An 18915-nucleotide genomic window follows, 5' to 3' on the forward strand; every position below is an offset into this window, starting at 1 on the left:
GAAATAGCAGCGTGAGGGCCTGATTCGAGTGAATAGGCAGATGTACAGACGAAACAAAGCAGCCGTGGGGAGAAGACAGCTCAAAGCTAAACGGCGTGAAAATTCTCTGGCAGGATTTACACGAAGAGCAGAAAGCTACTGGAAAAAGAGGAAAACACTCAGGCATAAAATGAAAAGCCTTATTTGCCCCCTCCCCAAATGGAATCTTGTGCTGGGCAAGGGGCAAACTGTGGGAAACAGTGGATGAGGTCGGGCGGGCTAGCTCCTGTCCTTGCAACAATTGGATTTAAAAAGAGTGGGTAGGGAGCAATTTGGAGAACAGTGACAAGGGAAAGATGGGTTTAAAAAGAAGAAGCAGGGATAAAGAAGGGAGGAGGACTGCAATACAGAGGCAGAAGGGAGGTACAAATAAATCTTTTTTTTTTTCCAAAGGCCAAATTCCCTTGGCTTGTGTTAGGTGGAAAGAGTTGATGGGAGAGTAAAACCAATTATAATGAAAGTAATAGGTATATCATTAGCACTTAACTAGATGGAGTAGTTCTGGGTATGTGATAAAGGAAAGGACCAAAAGGCAGTTAGTAGAATAGAAAATTAAGCCTTTGTCTTTAGGAAAGAAAGAAATAAAAAGAAAAGAAAAAGGCATCATTGCCTATGGTTTCTTCATCTAGGGTAGAGAAACCAGTCCTAAGTATGAGTTTCACATGAAACATTTTGTCCTAGTTGGGACCGGGATATCATAACCAGTTCCTTTAAAAAAAACAAAAAAAAAAAAACAAAAAAAAAAAAAAAAAAAAAAACAGCTGTTTAAAAAGTTCTCTTTGAAAATGAAACAAAAAAAACCCTAAAATGAAGCAAGACCTGGGGATCTCTTCTTTCCTTTGAGCCCCAACATTTCCCCTTCTGGATTGAAATGGTTCTTGTGGCTGTAGAAGTCATAATTCTTTCACATGACAATCCTAGAACATCTTGTAATTTTTTGTCCTGTTCCACCTCTCATCTCCATGATCCATGCAGATAGATAAGCAGTAAGTATAAAAAGATGATTTGCAAATGGGTCATTGCTACCCAATAAGGCAGAAGCCCTTTCATCATTAGCTCTCTCAGATTCGATTAACCTCTCTATACCAATGATACCATGATTTCCAGGGATGCCAGATATCCAACCCTAATTTCTTTCCTATGCTCCAGCCCCATGTCACCAGCTGCACCAGAACAGAATGTTGCACCCAGTCAGGAAGCCCTCTGACCCCACATACTTTCTAGCTTTGTTGCCTTGGCTCTACCCTTCCCCGGGTAGATGTTCCTGTTACTCTCTCACATTCCTTATTCTCTCAGGTTCAAAACCTCATAATGATTCCTCCATCATTTAACTTCTGTCTGTCTCAGTTTCCTTAACTATAAAATAGGAGTAATGATAGTACCTCCCTCCCAGAATCACTGTGAGGATCAAATAAGGTAATATTTGTAAGGCGCTTAACATAATACTTGGTACATAGTAGGTGCTTAATAAATGTTTTGTTTGTTTTAATTAGGCATTTCAAATTGGATGTTCTCTGGGCCAGTGGTGTTAAACTCAAATAGAAATGGAGCCTCCAAGGATCTTTGTAGCCTCATTCATGTTGTTTTAGAAAACACATTTGTTTATGTTCTATAGTATTTTTACTTATTTTGTTAAATATTTCCAAATTACATTTTAGTCTGGTTAGGCAATACTCAGGGGTTTTGAGAGCAGCAGCTACTTCCATGTTTTTCTATTTTGGAAGTATCACAAATTCAACATACCCCAAATAGATTCCAATTTCTTCCATCTTTCTCCCAAATGTTCCTATTCCTCTCAAGGACACCATCATTCTTTATTTTCTCAGGTTCAAAACTTCATAATGATTCCTCTATTTTCCTCACCCCACCACTGATTGAAAAATCTGTTAACCAATCTTGTTAATTTTACCTTTAAAACAGATCTTCCATCTCCTTCTTACTCGTGCAGTCTGAACTTAGTCCAGGTTGTCATTACCTCTGACTTAGACTACTGCAAAAGCCTCTTTTTGGATCTCCCTGCATCCCCATCTCTCTCCAAGCATCCTAAACAGAGTTGTCCAATTGGTGAACCTAAAGCACAGGTCTCACCATTTCAATCCCTCTTAAGCTCATAAACTCCACTAGTTTCCTATTCTCCTTCCTCTGACATTACCTTGCGATGCTCAAAAGGTTATGTAACCTGGAAACTGGTCCTTGGTCTTCTAATCTGTAAAGTAAGAGAATTGGATTACATGATCTCTAAAGACCTTTTTCAGCTCTAAATTCATGATCCTTTCTCTAGGATCAAACACAAACACTTCTGTTTGGCATTTAAAGCCAAAATCTGAATCCAAACTACCTTTCTAGCCTAATACTACCCTTTGAGAGAAACTAATATTAATATTATCTTATTAATTGCTAATTATTAACTTGTGATCCATCTTTTCCTCCTATTTCTGTTAAAATCCCACCCCTGAAAAGATCAGCCAGCCTATGAAGGGCATTAACTAAGTTCTAAAATTTCTCCTAGCTTCCAAGGCATGCTGGTTAAATAGGTTGGGAACTCACCCAACAAGGAACCTAATTTCTCTTTAGAGTACAAAAAGAATCCAAGTTTGGCTGAGTCCTTACCCTGGGGGAAGGAATCCTCTCCTTGATCCTCTCCATTAGAGTTTAGAATGACCCAGCTTATGAAGGAGAAAACTATCCAGGAAGATTTGGATAGAAATGGTTTCCCCTACCCAGATGGCTGGAGGCAACTGAATCTCATATTTAAGCCATTTTTTCCAAAGGAGGAACTAACACTTTTAGTCTACCTCTTCATTAAATGTTCACCAATTAGGATTGCGTTTCAGTTGTCAAAGGAGTTCCCCTCAGAAGATACAGACTTGATGAATCCCTTGGCATCTTTGGTTACTGAGAGAAACCCCTGACTATCAATTTATTATAGCTAGACTAATTATTAGCTGGAAATTCTATTGGGAATAGTGTGTGTGTGTATGGGGGGGTGTTATTTGCAACAACTTGACATATTCTACAATCCAGCCAAAATGGCCTGCCTGCTCTTTCTCACACATTTCTTATCCCTTCTCTATGTCTTGCTGTTCCCCTATACCTGGGATGCACTCCCTTATCACCTTAACCTCCTAAGTTCCTGAGTTTCTTTTAAAGCTCAGCTCAAATGTCATCTCCTACATAAAACCCTTCCAGATTCTTTGTCCTAAATTGTTTATGCCTTCCTGCCCCCAAATTACTTTACATGTATTTTGTTTATCATTTCCACATTGTCTCTTCTGACAAAAATGGTGACATAGCACAGTCAATCAAGAGTTGACTTTGGTGGGTCTAAGTTCGCCTCTGACACTAACTAGGCAAATGATTGACTTCCTCAATTCTCTGGGCAACTCTCTAAGACTATAATATACAGAGAAATAGCAACCTGCAACAGTGAAGGGATTTTCCTCATGTGGGAATTCCTATATTAATGGAACCACAAGACTAGTTCCTCTCCTCTTGATAGAATAGTTCCTTGAGACCAAGGACCATTTCATTTTTGTCTTTATAACTCCAAGGCATCACACAGTGCCTAGCACATAGGGGGTAGGGGCTTAACCCATGCTTATTGGTTGATCCAACCTGATCTATCTCTTGTGATATCAAATTCCATGTGTCCTTCTCTTGAACAGAAAGTGGTGTTTATATCATTTTGTTTGTCCTAAAATAATTGCCTTTAGCTTTCTAAGACTGCTCCTTAGAGTTAATCTTCTGGGCTTCAGTGAACAAAGCTTCTCCATGCCCCCTATCTGTAGTCTTCCTGACATCATGAACTTTGCTTGTGACTCCTCTCATTTACAGAAACTCAATCCCCTTGGTCATTTCATTCTCTATTCTCTAAATTTTCTCCAGCTCTATTCTGTTTCTTGTCACCATAAAAGGATTCTATTAAATATTTCACATACAGAAGACATATATCATGGTTTTATATATGAGAGAAAGAGACCACCTTATTTTCTTTTTTTCCTAAATTTTATTGATGCCATTTGTTTTTAACATAACAGTCCTATCTCTTCACACACACACACACACACACACACACACACACACACACACACACACACACACACACACACACACACACACACACCATACCAGTTAGCCTTCTTTGTAAACAAAGACAAAACCAGTTAAGTACAATCAATTAACTGATGAATCCCATCTGAGTATGTACAACATAACCCGCCCTCAGTCCCCCACCTCTTCAACAAAGGAGAAAAGCCAACTTCTTTATTTCTTCTGGGGTCCGAAGCCACATAGCATTTAGTTTTTATTGTGTGCTTAATTTATATCATTGTGGTATTTTATATCTTTGGTTTCCTATTTATTTTCTTTTGGAAAATTTTTTGACTACAGATACACAATAGTTGATAACCCTGTAGTTTATGAAACTTCTGTGTGAAACTGTCTTTCAAAAGTACCCTCTTATGTTTTTAAATTGTTTGTTAGATCTGAGAGTGGAAAGCAAAGTCTCTTGAAGAAATCTTCCAACCTAAAACTCATAGGAAAGGAGAAAACAAAACTGGCTGGCCTGAGGTAGGGTTCAAAAGTTAAAAATCTACAGGGGAAGGGAAAAAAGGAAAGGGAAGGAATCCCATTTTTGGACACAGAAGGATCTTCTCTTAAAGGAAAGAGGAAGAAGGATTTACCGTGGGGTGGGGGGTGGCTATATTTACCTGATTGGTTTGACATTTACTTCATATTTGTACCCTACCTACTTAAAAAAAAAATCTCTGGACACTTACAGATTTAAACACAATGTGAAATGAGGGATTTAAGGATAAAACAGAGCCAGACACTAACCCAAAAGGCACTGAAGAAAAAATAATAACTAGGAAATGATCACAGGAGAAAGCTTTAGACCTAGAATCAGGAGATTCTAAGCTGACTCAGAGACTAATTCTCTGACAATGGACAAGTGGCTTGCCTTATCTGAACCTCAGTTTCTTCATCTGGTTAATACCTGAATAGAATGCTTTTGTACTGTTAGAAATAATAAAGGGAATGGTTTTAGAAACTCAGGGAAAATTTATGAATCGATGCAGAATGAAGTGAGCAGAATGAAAACAATTTATACAATAACAACAGCATTGCAAAGAGAAACAACTTTGACTTAAGAAATCTGACCAGTATGATGATCAACAGTAATTACAGAGGAATTACTCATGAATTCTCTATATTAATGAAATCACAAGACCAATCCCTCTCTCCTCAATAGAATAATTCCCTGAGATCAAGGACCATTTCATTTTTGTCTATATAGCTCCAAGGCTTTCCCCAATGCCTGGCTTATAGTGGGTAAGACAAGGCATGGCATCTACTGCCAGCTAGAGATGACTGATTCAAGTTAATAGGAACACTTTTTTTTCCATATGGCTAATATGATTATTTGTTTTACTTGACCATGCATATTTGTAACAAGGTTTTTGTTTTTTTCTTTTTTTTTCCCAGTGAGGGAGAGTGAAGAAAAAGAAAATGTATACTTATTAAAAATACCTGTAGCACCTACTTCTCAGGTTTATTATACCAATCAAATGAATGCTTGTTATAAATAAAACATTGTTTAAATCATAAACCACCATACAACCAAGGCATGCTAGAGCCAGCTCTAATCTACGGATTGATACATCTTCCATCTGACCATTTGTATCTCAGATATCATAACTGCTACAACTTGTTTGTGTTTAGATTTAAGAAAGTTTTAATAATGCAAATTAAATTGAAAAGTCTGGGTTCAATGCTTTTTTTTTGGTAGCCCAGTTTTTAAACTGCACAGCCCTGTATTGTTCTATAAAGATTGCTTGAGCTCAGCAGGAGGGTAGTAAAAGGCTCAGGGAATGAAGTCATCACCAGACTAAAGGCTTATAGTAATAATAACAACAACAACAACTGGCATTTATATAGTGCCTTGAGGTTTACAATGTGTTTTACTTCCATTATCTCATTTGAACCTCACAATCCCTCTGCATATAACTGTCAGCTGTTATTAAAAACAAAAAAGGTTTGAAGGAAACAAGAGTCAGTGGAGGCTATTTTTTCCTTCCTAACCCTGCCTTTCCTCTACACTTCCCTATTTCTATCCAAAGTACCACCATGCTCTTAGTTACCCAGGTCATAAAGCCCAAATCATCCTTGATTCTTCCCTAGCACCCTCTATATCTGATTACTTGCCAAATCTTATTGACTTTACCTTCTTATCTCTCCCTTACATCCTCTTTTCTTCATTCATCCTCTTGTCACAAATATGTATGGACAAGCAAAACAAATGATGATATTTGCCATATGAAAAAAGTGTTATTAACTTGAATCAGTCATCTCTATCTAGCAGTAGGAGCCATATCTCTTCATACCCACTACTCGCCTGGCGCTGGGTAAAGCCTTGGAGCTATATGGACAAAAATGAAATGGTCCTTGACCTCAAGGAATTATTCTATTGAGGAGAGAGGGATTGGTCTTGTGATTTTATTAATTTAGAGAATCTTGAGTAATTCCTCTGGAATTACTGTTGATTATCATACTGGTGAGATTTCTTAACTCCAAGTGATTTCTCTTTGAAGTGTTGTTATTATATAAACAGTTTTCATTCTGCTCACTTCATTCTGCATCAGTTCATAATGAAAAGAAGCAGCTCTTCATTCAAGGCTTTTGTCAGGCCCTGGCTCGGGTCCTCATTACCTCTCATAGAAACTATTGCAATATTCTCTAAATGGTCCCCCTGCTTCCAATCTCTTCCACTCCACCACCCCAGCTAACACAGTGACATCCCTGAAGCCCACGTATGAGCACATCACTAACTTGGTCAAGAAAAGTGACTGCCTCTAAGATAAAATGCAAATATAGTACATTCTCAGCATGGTATTTAAAATCATCTACAATCTGCCTCTTGGGCAGCTAGATGGTATAGTGGATAGAGCACTGGTTTGGAATCAGGAAGATTCATCTTCACAAGTTCAAAAGTGACCTCAGACCTTCCTAGCTGTGTGGCTCTGGGCAAGTCAGTTAATCCACTTTGCCTCAGTTTCCTCATTTGTAAAATGAACTGGAGAAGGAAATGGTAAGCCACAATGGTGTCTTGGCCAAGAAAACCCAAATGTGGCCACAAAGAGTCAGAAATGAGTGAACAGAAACAATAACAATCTGCCTCTATCCCACATTTCTAGACTTTGAGGAATGACAGGACTTAATAGGGACTTTAAAGGTTATTTAGTCCACCCCACATACAAAAAGCAGCTCTCCTTTAACAAGAAAACATCTATGCTCAGCTTGAAGACTCACAAGGAAGGAGAACCCATCACCTCTTTAGGAAATGCATTTCACCTTGAGATAGTTTCAACTGAAAGGAAACTTTTCCTGGCATCTTGCTTAAACCTGTGCCTCTGCAAGCTCTACCCATTGTTCTTTTGTCTCTGACGTCAATAGAACAAATATAACCATTCTTCCACAAGACAGACCTTCAAAGCCTTGAAAACTGCTCTCATTTCCCCCAGAGTCCTTCCTTTTCCAGACCAAGCATGCTTTGGTCATTCCATTGATCCTCATATAATGAATTCAAGGGTTGTCAATGTCCTCCATGTCCTCATTAGACTCTCTCCAGCTTCTCAATATCCTCCTTAAACTGTGATACCAAGAACTGCACACAATTCTCCAAATGAGAGCTGATGAGACAAGAATACAACAGGACCATAATTTCTCTCCTCCTGCAAGCTATTCCTTTCCTGATGCAGCCCAAGATTCATTAGCTTTTCTGACAGCAACATCACCCTGCTGACTCATATTGAATTTGCACTCCACTAAAACCTTCTGGTATTTTTCAGAGCAACCACCATCTAGCCACGTCTTCTTCCATCTTGTCTTAATGACAATGGTTTTTTGCACTCAAGTGTAAGAATTACCCCTGAATCACATTTATCACTACACTATATCATCCTCTTAGATTTATTCCAATGCTGTAACCCATATCAAGATCTTTTGGGATCCTCATGCAACTGACCAGTGTGCAAATTATCCTTCCCAGTTTTCTATCATCTAAAAATCTGAGTATGTCATCTACATCTTTATTCAAGTTATTGATGAAACTGTGAATAGCACAGGATTTACAGATCCCTAGGCTTCTCCAGTGGAGACCTTCTGCCACATTAAAATGGAGGCACTAACAATTACTCTTTAAACACACACTGGAATAGATTCCCTTTTAGCTCGCCATCCCAGGTTAATGTCAGACACATCTCTTGCTCACATGCTAGGGTACCAGCAGAGGAGTTCAGGTTCTCTTCTAGTGTGTGTTTCTTCCCCTTCTCCCATCACTGTTAGTCATCTGATTTACTTGCCAGAAGTGCAGAGTACTAGGCTTGGAGTCAGGAAGATTCATCTGCCTGAGTTCAAATCTAACCTCAGACTCTTACTAGCTTTGTGATTCTGGCCATGTCACTTAACCCTGTTGACCTCAGTTTCCTCATCTGTAAAATGAATTTAAAAAGGAAACAGCAAACCATTCCAGTATCTTTGCCAAAGAAATTCTAAATGGGATCCCAAAGAGTGGTAAAGTGACTCAACAATGACAACTATTAAATCAAATAACCTAAATTAGCTTTTTACAATAGGATATTTGTTTCAAAAAAAAAAAATAGCAAAAACAGAAATAAAAAAAATTCCCCTAAAATGATAGAAGCACAATATATTTTCTACCAAATTGAGCCCTAGATTGAAATAATGCAGTTTCTCTATTCTAGGCAGCTCAAGAAGCACCAAACCTGTAGTTAAAAATGGTCCTCAGACACTAACTTGTGTGACTCTAGGCAAATCACTTAAACACTGCCTACCTCAGTTTCCTTATTTATATTATGAGGAACAATAATAGCACCTTCCCCCAGGAGTTGTTATAAGGATCAAATTAAATAATGTTTGTAAAGCACTATGTAATTACTGGTTATTATATAAATGCTAGCTATTATTTTGTATTTCCCTGGCAAATGTCAGCTCACAGTAAATAGAGATTTTTTGATTTTTGTTTTTAATTCCTAACATCTAATACAGTCTTTTAATAACTCTCGATTTGAGAAAATGCCTTGAATGACAACTTGGGTTGTAAATTTTCTAGTAGTTAATAATATACAAGACTATACAGATAGGTTACTTAGTTTCCTTTTCTCTCTTTCTTTTTTGACAACAGAAAACAGGGAAATTCATCTGTAAGATTAAATTTTCAAGGAACTGAAGCCAAGCAAGAATTTATTACACGGATCCCAGATAGAGGACATTGAGTGCCATGGGGGATGATATCTGCAGTCACAGTTTTACAAAGGGGAGAGGAATGCTGTTCCACTCAGCTATTATATATGTATACCCTCGATTAAAGCAGAGGGCATCACATTAAATCATCACTCAGTGAAAGCATTTCTATGATCATGTGATTCAAGTAGAAGTATACCTGTTCTCCCTCACTAGTCTCTCAATTCTTTCCTGTTTTTGTTTTTTCCCAAATCTATCAATCCTGTTCTGAACTTACTTCCTTTCTTGCTCAGTCTTGGATATGAAGGTTCCCCCTCCCTTCACTTCAACATAAGTGCTTGCAAAATTTAAAACACCATATAAATGCTAACTATTATTAATTATTGCTTCAGCTTCTTCAATCCTGCCTTCTCCTCCATCTTTGAAGCCAGCATTATTTTGGAAAATGTTTAACAAGTGGCTCTTGGGGAAGGGAGGGAGGGGAAATGTATGTATTTTCAACTTTAATCTGAATTATTAACATTTTCCCCATCACTTATTAAGTCTAGACAATCAACAAATCAATCCTTGATTTGTAGCATTTATTGATTTCTAAAGTGTAAATGTTCATACTGAAAATTTAACAATCAGATCTTAAGAGCCCAGTTTGTGCTGGGTACAAAGTACTTCTACGTGAAACCCTCATCCTATAATTATAATAATGTTTTTGTGATCATTGGGATAGGAAACTATCTCAACTGATATAGTTCATCTAGGCAATGACAGTAATTGTAGCAATAAGACAACAATTATAGTAGCTCCTCGTAGTAACCTGACAAATTAAGATTTTCAAAGCACTTTTCTTAACAAGAACTCTGTAAGATAGGAAATACAAATATTATTATTCCACTTTTACAGGTGAAAAAAACTGAAGCTAAGAAGTCAAGGTTGCCTTTACCTGCCATTTCTGCCTTGCTAAATTTCAACTTTGAATAAATCTCATTAGCCACCTTCACTTTTCTTCTAAACTGCCAAATACCAGTGGAGGAAAAAAAAAAAGGCATGCTGATTGGATCCATTACAAATTTATGCTGTTGTCTCTCAACTGAATCCTCATAGCTAAACAGGAAATCTGTATTTGACTCATATTGACTATTACAAGCAATCATTCAACAAGTATGTGCACTGAGGATTTGAGGAGGGGGGTGCAGCTAGGTGGCTCACTACCTAGGCCCTGGAATCAGAAGTACCTGAGTTCAAATCTAGTCCCACATACTAACTATGGGACCCTGGGCAAGTCACTTAACCCTATTTGCCTCAATTTCCTGATCTGTAAAATTCACTGCAGAAGGAAATGAATTGTTCCAGCATCTTTTCCAAGACATCCCCAAATGGAGACATGAAGAATTGGATATAGCTGAAAGAATTAAATAACAGCAAAAAGAATCAGATACAAAGAGCTAAACAATTGGTACTCTAAAGGAGCTAAAATTCTACCCCCTGATGATTCCCCCCCTTCCTCTTGCAAAAAATAACTTCAGTGCAATTCTGAAGATGAAAGGGAACCTGTATTTACTTTCCCACCATAATCTCCTAAATCTTTCTAGATCTTCATCTTTATATCTTCCTTTAGATCTCTGAGAGAGAGATGGACCTCCTTGCAAAAGCCACCCATACTTTTGAACCTATATTCTTTCTGGCCTTCCTTTATCAATCAATCATATGCCATATAGCTTCAGTCTTTCCCTCCCTGCTGACTTCTTCCCTTTAACCAGCAAAATATTCAGAGGCACCCCCCCAGCCTAAAAATCTTCAATTATCTGCAATTATCTTGTCTTCCACTCTCCCCTCACCTCCATTCCAGATTTCTGGAAACATCAAGTTGTTCCCTTATAGCCTCCTTATAATCACCATCCACTCACTCTCCTCTTACTGTTTGCAATCTGGCTTCCATCTTTATTACTCCCTGAGAGAGCTCTTTCCAAAATCATTGACAGTCTCATAAATCTAATAGTGTTTTTTATACCTTCATCTTCCTTGACCTCAGTGACTTCTGGTACTACTCATCACCTCTTCTTCCTTGATTCCTCTTCCTCATTAAGTTTCTAAAATGATGAGATGCTTCTCATAGATCTCTTCTCAATTCCATAACTATTTTTCCTTTCTTTCTCTGGCTCTTCATCTTCTTCCCACCTATTAAACTTGGGATCCCTTGGATTTTACTCTTTTCTTTTTTCTTTCCTTTTATGATCTCATCCATTTTCGTGACTTTAACTATACCCTCTGTAAGCCACACCCAAATCCATCTGTCCACTCCCATATTTGCAGTCCTATATTTTCAACAACATTCTGGATATCCTGTCCTGACTATTCCCTCAGCACTTTATTTTTTAAATTGTTTTTCATTTTTTATTTTTCCTCAGTTACATGTAAAAACAATTTTAGCCTTCATTTTTAAAACTTTGAGTCATAAATTCTTTCCCTTCCTTCCTCCTCACCCTCCCTCATTAAGAAAGCAAGCAATTTGATATAGATTACACATGTGTCATCATGCAAAACATTTCTAAAATAATCACATTGTAAAAGAAAACATAGGCCAAAAAAACCTTCAAGAAAAAAAAAGTTTAAAAAAGTATACTTCAATCTGTATTCAGACTCTATCAATTCTTTCTCTAGGGGTGAATAGGATTTTTCATCATAAGAACTTCAAAGTCTCTTGTATCATCGTATTACTGTGAATAACTATGTCATTCACAATTGATCATTTTACAATATTGTTTTTACTTTATACACAGTATCTTTCACTTTGCATCAGCTCATGGAAGTCTTTTGAGGTTTTTCTGAGAGCATCCTACTCATCATTTTTTACATTATAGTGTTCTATCATAATTACATAGCACAACTTGTCCAAGCATTCCCCAATTGATGGGCATCCTCTCACTTTCCAATTCTTTGCCCCCAGAAAAGAGCTTCTATAAATATTTTTGTACATATATGTCCTTTTCCTTTTTGATTTTTCTTTCTAGAGATACAGACCTAATAGTGATATTGCTAGGGGTTTGCGTAGTTTTATAGTCTTTGGGGCATAGTTCCAAATTGCTCTCTAGAATTATTGAATCACTTCACAACTTCACCAACAATGCATTAATGTATCATTTTCCCCACATCCCCTTCACCATTTGTCCTTTCCTTTCCTTAGCCAATCTAATAAGTTCCCTCAGAACTTTAAACTCAACAAGAAAAAAACTGTACCTTGAAGGACAGCTAGGTATTGCAGTGGATAGAGTTCTGGGCCTGTGCTCAAATCCAGTCTCAGATACTTACAAATTCAGTCTCAGACACTTACTAGCTTTCTGTGACCCAGAGCAACTTATTTAACCCTGCTGACCTCAAAAACAAACAAAAAAAAAAACCTTATAATTTTCCCTAGAACTTCTACCCCTTCTAACTCCTCTCTTTCTGTTCATGTATCACTGTAATTCTTCCCATCCCTGAGGAGTTGGACTTAAATCCTCTTTAGTTCTTCCCTTTTTCTCTTCCCCAAGAATATTTCTAAGTGCTTTCAATGCTACCTCCAATCTATCTTTCATCTTTTCCCTGCCCTCCTCTTCCTCCAGAAGATAAAAGGTCAGGGTCTTATCTATTCTTTCCAAGACTATTACCTAATACGTCTTTATAATAATTTCAGTCTTACACTTCTCTAATTTATCCTCATCTAATTTATTCCTACTTGATAATTCTTCCTAAACGCTCTACTTTATTTTCTTTTCTCTCTACATTCTCTTCCCTTGGTGATCTTATCCCCTTCTATGACTTCCAGTCTATCCTTCACACACTTGCCATTTATTTTCCTAAAAAAAGGCAGAGTAAGACAGTAACCCTCCTGAATTCTCCCAAATTCCCCTCTGAACTACTATAAAATAACATCTCAAAATGAATTTGGAATGGCAGGACTAACAAATGGATGGAGCAAAGCAATTTCCCAGCCCAAGACCATATAGGAAAGATCTGTATCATTCAAGGAAAATGGGGGCCAGTCCAGTGCAGGCAACATCTGAGCAAGCACCTGACCCCCTGCATAGCAAGCCAGCAGTAAGGCCTCATATCCATGGAACAAGAAGTTTGGATCAATGCACTCTCCACTGCAAAGGCAGAACCCAACTTTAACATAAAACTAAAATTCATGAAATAAGCTGAAAACAATGAGAAAAAAAAAAGGAAAAAGGAAAAAACCTAACAATAGAAAGTTACTATGGTGACAGGCAAAAAGATCAAAGCACAAATTCAGCAAAAAAAAAAAATATATATATATATATATATATATATATATATATATATATATATCACAATAGTTACATGCAAAAGCCCCATAGAAAAATATGAATTGATCTCAGGTCCAAAAAAAAAAAAAAAAAAGTCCTGTAATAGCTCAAAAAGGATTTCAAAAATCAAATAAGAGATGTAGAATAAAAATTAGGGGGGGGGGGAAATGAGAATGATTTAAGAAAACCATGAAAAAAGATTCAAGAGCTTGGTAAATGAAGCGCCAAGAAAGGGAAAAGGTATACAAAAATTCACTAAAGAAAACAAAAATATTTTCCTAAAACACAAGTCTAACCATACCATTTCCTTATAAATAAACTTATTAATTCTCTATCTGGGATTGAATATAAATGCCATATGGAATATAAAGTCCTTCACCACTTGTTCCCAACCTACCTTTCTAGCTTTATTAGTCTCCACACATAATACTACAGTCAAATTAGCTTTCTTGTTGTTACTCATACACAGTATTACAATTTTTATCTCCATATCTTTGCACCAATTATTTCCCCATACACCAAACACAATCCTCCATATTTCTGCCTCTGAGAATCCTATATGCTTCAAGACTCACATCAATCATTGACTTTTACTTGAAGCCTATTCTGATCACCAGGGCTATTGCCAGCCATCTTGACTTATGTCTTGCCACTGATCTCTGATGACTGGAGGAGATGGAAGAGAGAATGACTGATAAGGGCACAATTCTACCTCACTTAAATCCAATTCATTTACAAATTAAGACATTACCTTCATGATGTCATTGGTGGTCTTTGAGAATGAAGGATGAACAGCAATTCTGATCACCCTCAATTGCTAGTGCCTTACCACCAGAATTATCTCCAACTATTTATGTATGCATTATATTCTCCTAGCTGATTTGTAAATTCCTAAAAAGTTGGTACCAGGCACTTAAATACTCTCTGATTGAGCCTTTCTTCATATTACTGCCTGTATAGTCTTTCTACTATATTGCTCTAGCCATTTCTATCATCATCTCAGAAATTTTCAATTTGATAGTCTCTCCTTGATATTTTGATGCTTTAATGAATCCATGACCTTATTAATGTAGGCACTGATTTGAATATAAAATGTTCAAAAAGCCCTTTTTTTGAGCCCTTTTCAGAGCTGCTCATCTACCTGTGGTGTCTACCAGCCACCCAACTCTCACTTATGGCTCCAAGAATCAGGAGTATGTGCAGCAGCTCCACCTTATACCCTACACCCTACACCATCTTGGCAGATGGGCTAAACCAAATCGAGAGAAAGTGACAAGTCTTAAAACCATTGATGAGTTAGGGGTAATATCTACTCCAAACATATGAAGACTTTCAGAATGGGCAGATCAGAACAATTTGTTCCAATGGCCATAAAGGCCTCTAAAGCAGGTACTGTGGGTGCTGAGGGCTTGAGCGGACATCAAAGATGCCAGGGCTACCCATTGTGTACCAGTCATTCTGATTTTTATCTTGCTACTGGACTTTAGTGACTGGATGAAAGAGTGAGATTACTAAGCTTTGTGCAACTCTGCCTCACTTAAATCCAATTCGTATGCAAGCCAAAACATCACCATGGGATGTCTTTAACTCTCTTCAGAAATAATGAACAACAATAGATTAAACCCATCTCTATGCTCTGATCCTATCCCACTTATGTTTTCCCATGAATACTTTATAGGTGGTCTATCTGACATGCTGATGACCTTCCTCAAGTTCTCTAGTCACTGAATGGATTCCAGTGGAGCATGCAGACCATCCATCTGTTCAATTATTTACTTTCATTCCACAAGCAGTCCACCTTCTCCAAACATTCATCAGCTTCATAACTATTATGCCCCTTTTTTGTGCAATTCTTGGCTGGTAATATGCTACAGCTCAATCAGGATCATCCTGTACTTCTCCATTGTCCTTTGGGTGACCCATTACTTTAATTCTTTAGAGACCATAATATTCTATGACATAGCCATACAACATAACTAGAAGTTTATTATTTTTTAAAATGGTTCTTTGTTTTATAGAAAAGCCTAAGGTCAATAAAAGCTTAGTAAACTTTCCCAAAGCTATTCCATCCCATCCTATTCAATTCTGAGCACAGCTAATTAATTACCTATGTTTAGTATCTGTCCAGAATCTATTTAATAATGAACAAAACTCTACAGGCTGTCCATCGAATTGCATTTCATCATTTTGACATTTGACAGTTCTGATCCACTTGGTTTTTCCTATGGGTCAGAATTCTTTTAAGGAATAATAGTTCTCATTTAGGAGGTCTTAAAATGCTCTAAAGTTTTATTCAATCAACCTGACGTCATCAACAAAGAGTAGCAACTGAGGGAACTTTCCACCTCAAGAATTCCTTTTCTTGGATTCTCTGCTGAACATTCACTATAATAAACATTTGTTTTTGGCTATACTCATCTTATGCTTGAATGGAGATTAAAAAATCAAAGGGTAATTATGCAAAATTATCTCTGTGGTAACATATTTAAAGTATCTTATGTGATTTTAATATATGCATAAGGAATGTCTTGTTTAAGTGAGGAAGGACTAAGGTATATTGGAGCTAGAAACAGCATGAGTTCCTTGTTAAATTTTCAGGGAGAGCCTTCATACCTCAGCAATAAGCATGGCAAATGCCACACAAATCAGGCCTTTATTTATTGTTTGTTTAGATGTTTACTGGAGTATGGCTCCTGTACATGCTACACTTTCTTGGAAACACAGGTAAAAGCTGAATGGCAGATAGACACCAAAGGTGGATGAACAGGTCTGAACAGGTCTGAAAAGGGCTCAGCAAGTCCTTACATCAGAGTATTTTGAATATTTTGCTCTTCCAGGCACCCTATTGAATACCAAATAGAATATAAACTTCTGGTTCCAATATTTAAAACATCCTATAAAGTTCCAACCTAAGTTTTCCAGCCCTAAATCATAATACTTTTCTCAAATTCCATATAGTAGAGGAGTTTAAAGATGAGTAAGATTACTTCTGATGGGACAATGGAATAAGAAAAAAAGGGCATTAGATTTGAACTCAAAAGGAATTTAAAGTTAAAAGAGATTGGAATAGACTTTTATCTCTGGCACCTATGAGCTGTGGGACTTTGGGCACATCATCTAACTCATTATTGGAATGGGTGACCTTTAAAGCACCTTCCAGCCAAAATCCTATAATCTTGTGATCCTGTGAATTAAGCAAAATTACATTGCATATATATCCTAACACAAGCACCTAGTTTTAAGTACATACTATACATTGTTCAGTAAAACAACTTTAGGGAAAGCAATTCTTATAAGAGGAAAATAGAGGAAGACTAGAGTGGGAAGAGAGTATGAGAAGTGCCCAGGAAGTCTCCAGCAGAGATCAGACTGAGGAGTTGGAGCTGGGACTGAGCTTGGCAGGTATCACATAGCTTATTATTCCTCCAGTTGATTTAAAGAGGTTATGGGATGTTTTGGCTGTAATGTCTTTACCATGTTAGTTGGAGTGACATTGTGTAGCTTATTTCAGTGTAATACTTCTTTTATCCATACAATTTAAGGGATAGAACTTAGAGAGGTGAAATAAATGGATCATTAATGTATCCATTAAACCATCTATCTCAAAACTTAGTGCCTCAAATGAGCTTTGAACAAGTGCTGGTTTTCATTCAGTTCACAATGCAATCCTTAAAAGAGTGCCTTAGGTGCAGATATTCTACGTCATCACCAAATAAAGGGAGCTCTTGATAACAGAACTGACATTGTCTGGTGTTTGACTTTCTTTTCAACTGAACCATGAAGGGAAAGGAGACACGGAGGAGCTTTTGCTCAAAAAAACCTCCTCAGGATTACAGTCTGGATTTAGAGGCTTAGAGGGACGGGTGCCCCAGAACACAGTCCAGTAACTTGGGCTTGGAGTGAGAAAGGATCAGGGTAAATTGGAGCAAGCTGGAAACAGCTGGAGTCCACTGTTAAATTTTCAGGGAGAGCATTCACATCTCAAAAATAAAAAAGTAAATGCCAAAAATCAGACCTTCAAAAGAAGCTCATGGCCCCTGCAACAAGTCAACAATCATTTCAAAAATACCTACTGAGTATTGGGCATTTTGCTGAAGATAAATCTCTGCCCTCAAGAAGTTTACATTGTCTCTCCTAAATATAGTTTACGTATCTTCTCTCTTTTCATTCTATTAAGGGGTTTCCCATAGGCTCACAGAAAAGCAAATATAGGATATATATAAATGATTACAAGAAATCAGGCCCTCTTTTCCTCTCTTTCCATATTCTCCTTATCTCATCAGCTTTTAAGGGGTCAGTGATGATCATCCCTATGTAAATCTCTATGCAGAAAAGTATCAGGAAAGCCTGTGGCTTGGCTCAAGTTTTTAAAGGAACCAAGTATCCCAAGAGGCAGAGGGAAACCATTCCAGACATGGAAAACAAACTGTACAAAGTCATGGGGAGACAGAATGTCCTCTCTGGAGAACACTTTATGGAAAAACAAATACTCTGAGAAGTCTCAGCTGCTTCCCTAGGAGCCCCAAGCTCCTGGGGTTTACCCCCATTTCATCCCAAGAGCAGGGCTATACCCCACTCTTGCCCATCCAGATGAAAATGGTTTTTCTCAAGTGTCACTAAGACCTGCTTCCAAATTAAATATGCTGTGATACTGTGGGAGGCTGATGATTAATGACAACAGAGGAAGTGGAGGTATAGGAAATCAGAAGTTTGGTCTGGGACATCTCAGCCATTAAGCTTAAGGTCAGAGAGAGCTGGAGCAGGGTATCATTACATGGAGTCTACACCAGGTTGGAAAGAAAGGAGACTAGAATCCAGCTGGGACCAGTTCTATACTCATTTGGTGTAGGGGCTGAAGCTAGTGAAAAGTTAATTCCCTAGCCATGATAGGAAAAAATAGAGACATCTTTAAGTTATGACCTTCAGTGAATCTGCCAATCAATAAGAAAAAATAATCAGAAACTGAATGATAAGGAAATAAAAGAAAAAAGACTGGAGTTACCAAAAATTTCAGAAGAAAATTCAATTTTAAAAGTTGACTGCACAACGATAAGTCAACAGGTTTGCTATTAATAACTGAAGGGAAGATGGTACCTAAACAAACTGAGAAATCTTTGAGTAAATATAAAAAGATAAAAATGAAGCAGCATGTGATAAGGCAATAAAAAAATTTAATTCCCAAGAGAGTATGGAATCATAGCAGGATGCTCCCAAATGGTACAAGAGAGAAATAAGAATCTTCAAAGCAGAATGTATGGCTTATACAAAAAAAAATGACAGAATTGAAAAACTTTAATCAGCCTTAGCAAATTTC

The 18915-nt window shown here is 37.4% G+C and overlaps 1 long non-coding RNA gene across 1 annotated transcript in view; it reads right to left on the reverse strand.

Moving 5' to 3' along the window:
* LOC141554265 (uncharacterized) overlaps window positions 1-11510 on the reverse strand; it is a 28148-nt gene extending 16638 nt beyond the window's left edge. Inside the window, exon 1 of the long non-coding RNA XR_012485811.1 lies at window positions 11306-11510. This is a non-coding gene — a long non-coding RNA (uncharacterized LOC141554265). The remainder of the gene's footprint in view (window positions 1-11305) is intronic.
* Between the last annotated feature and the right edge of the window lie 7405 nt (window positions 11511-18915).

Source organism: Sminthopsis crassicaudata, chromosome 1, assembly GCF_048593235.1.
Source record: "Sminthopsis crassicaudata isolate SCR6 chromosome 1, ASM4859323v1, whole genome shotgun sequence".
Classification (NCBI taxonomy): domain Eukaryota; kingdom Metazoa; phylum Chordata; class Mammalia; order Dasyuromorphia; family Dasyuridae; genus Sminthopsis; species Sminthopsis crassicaudata.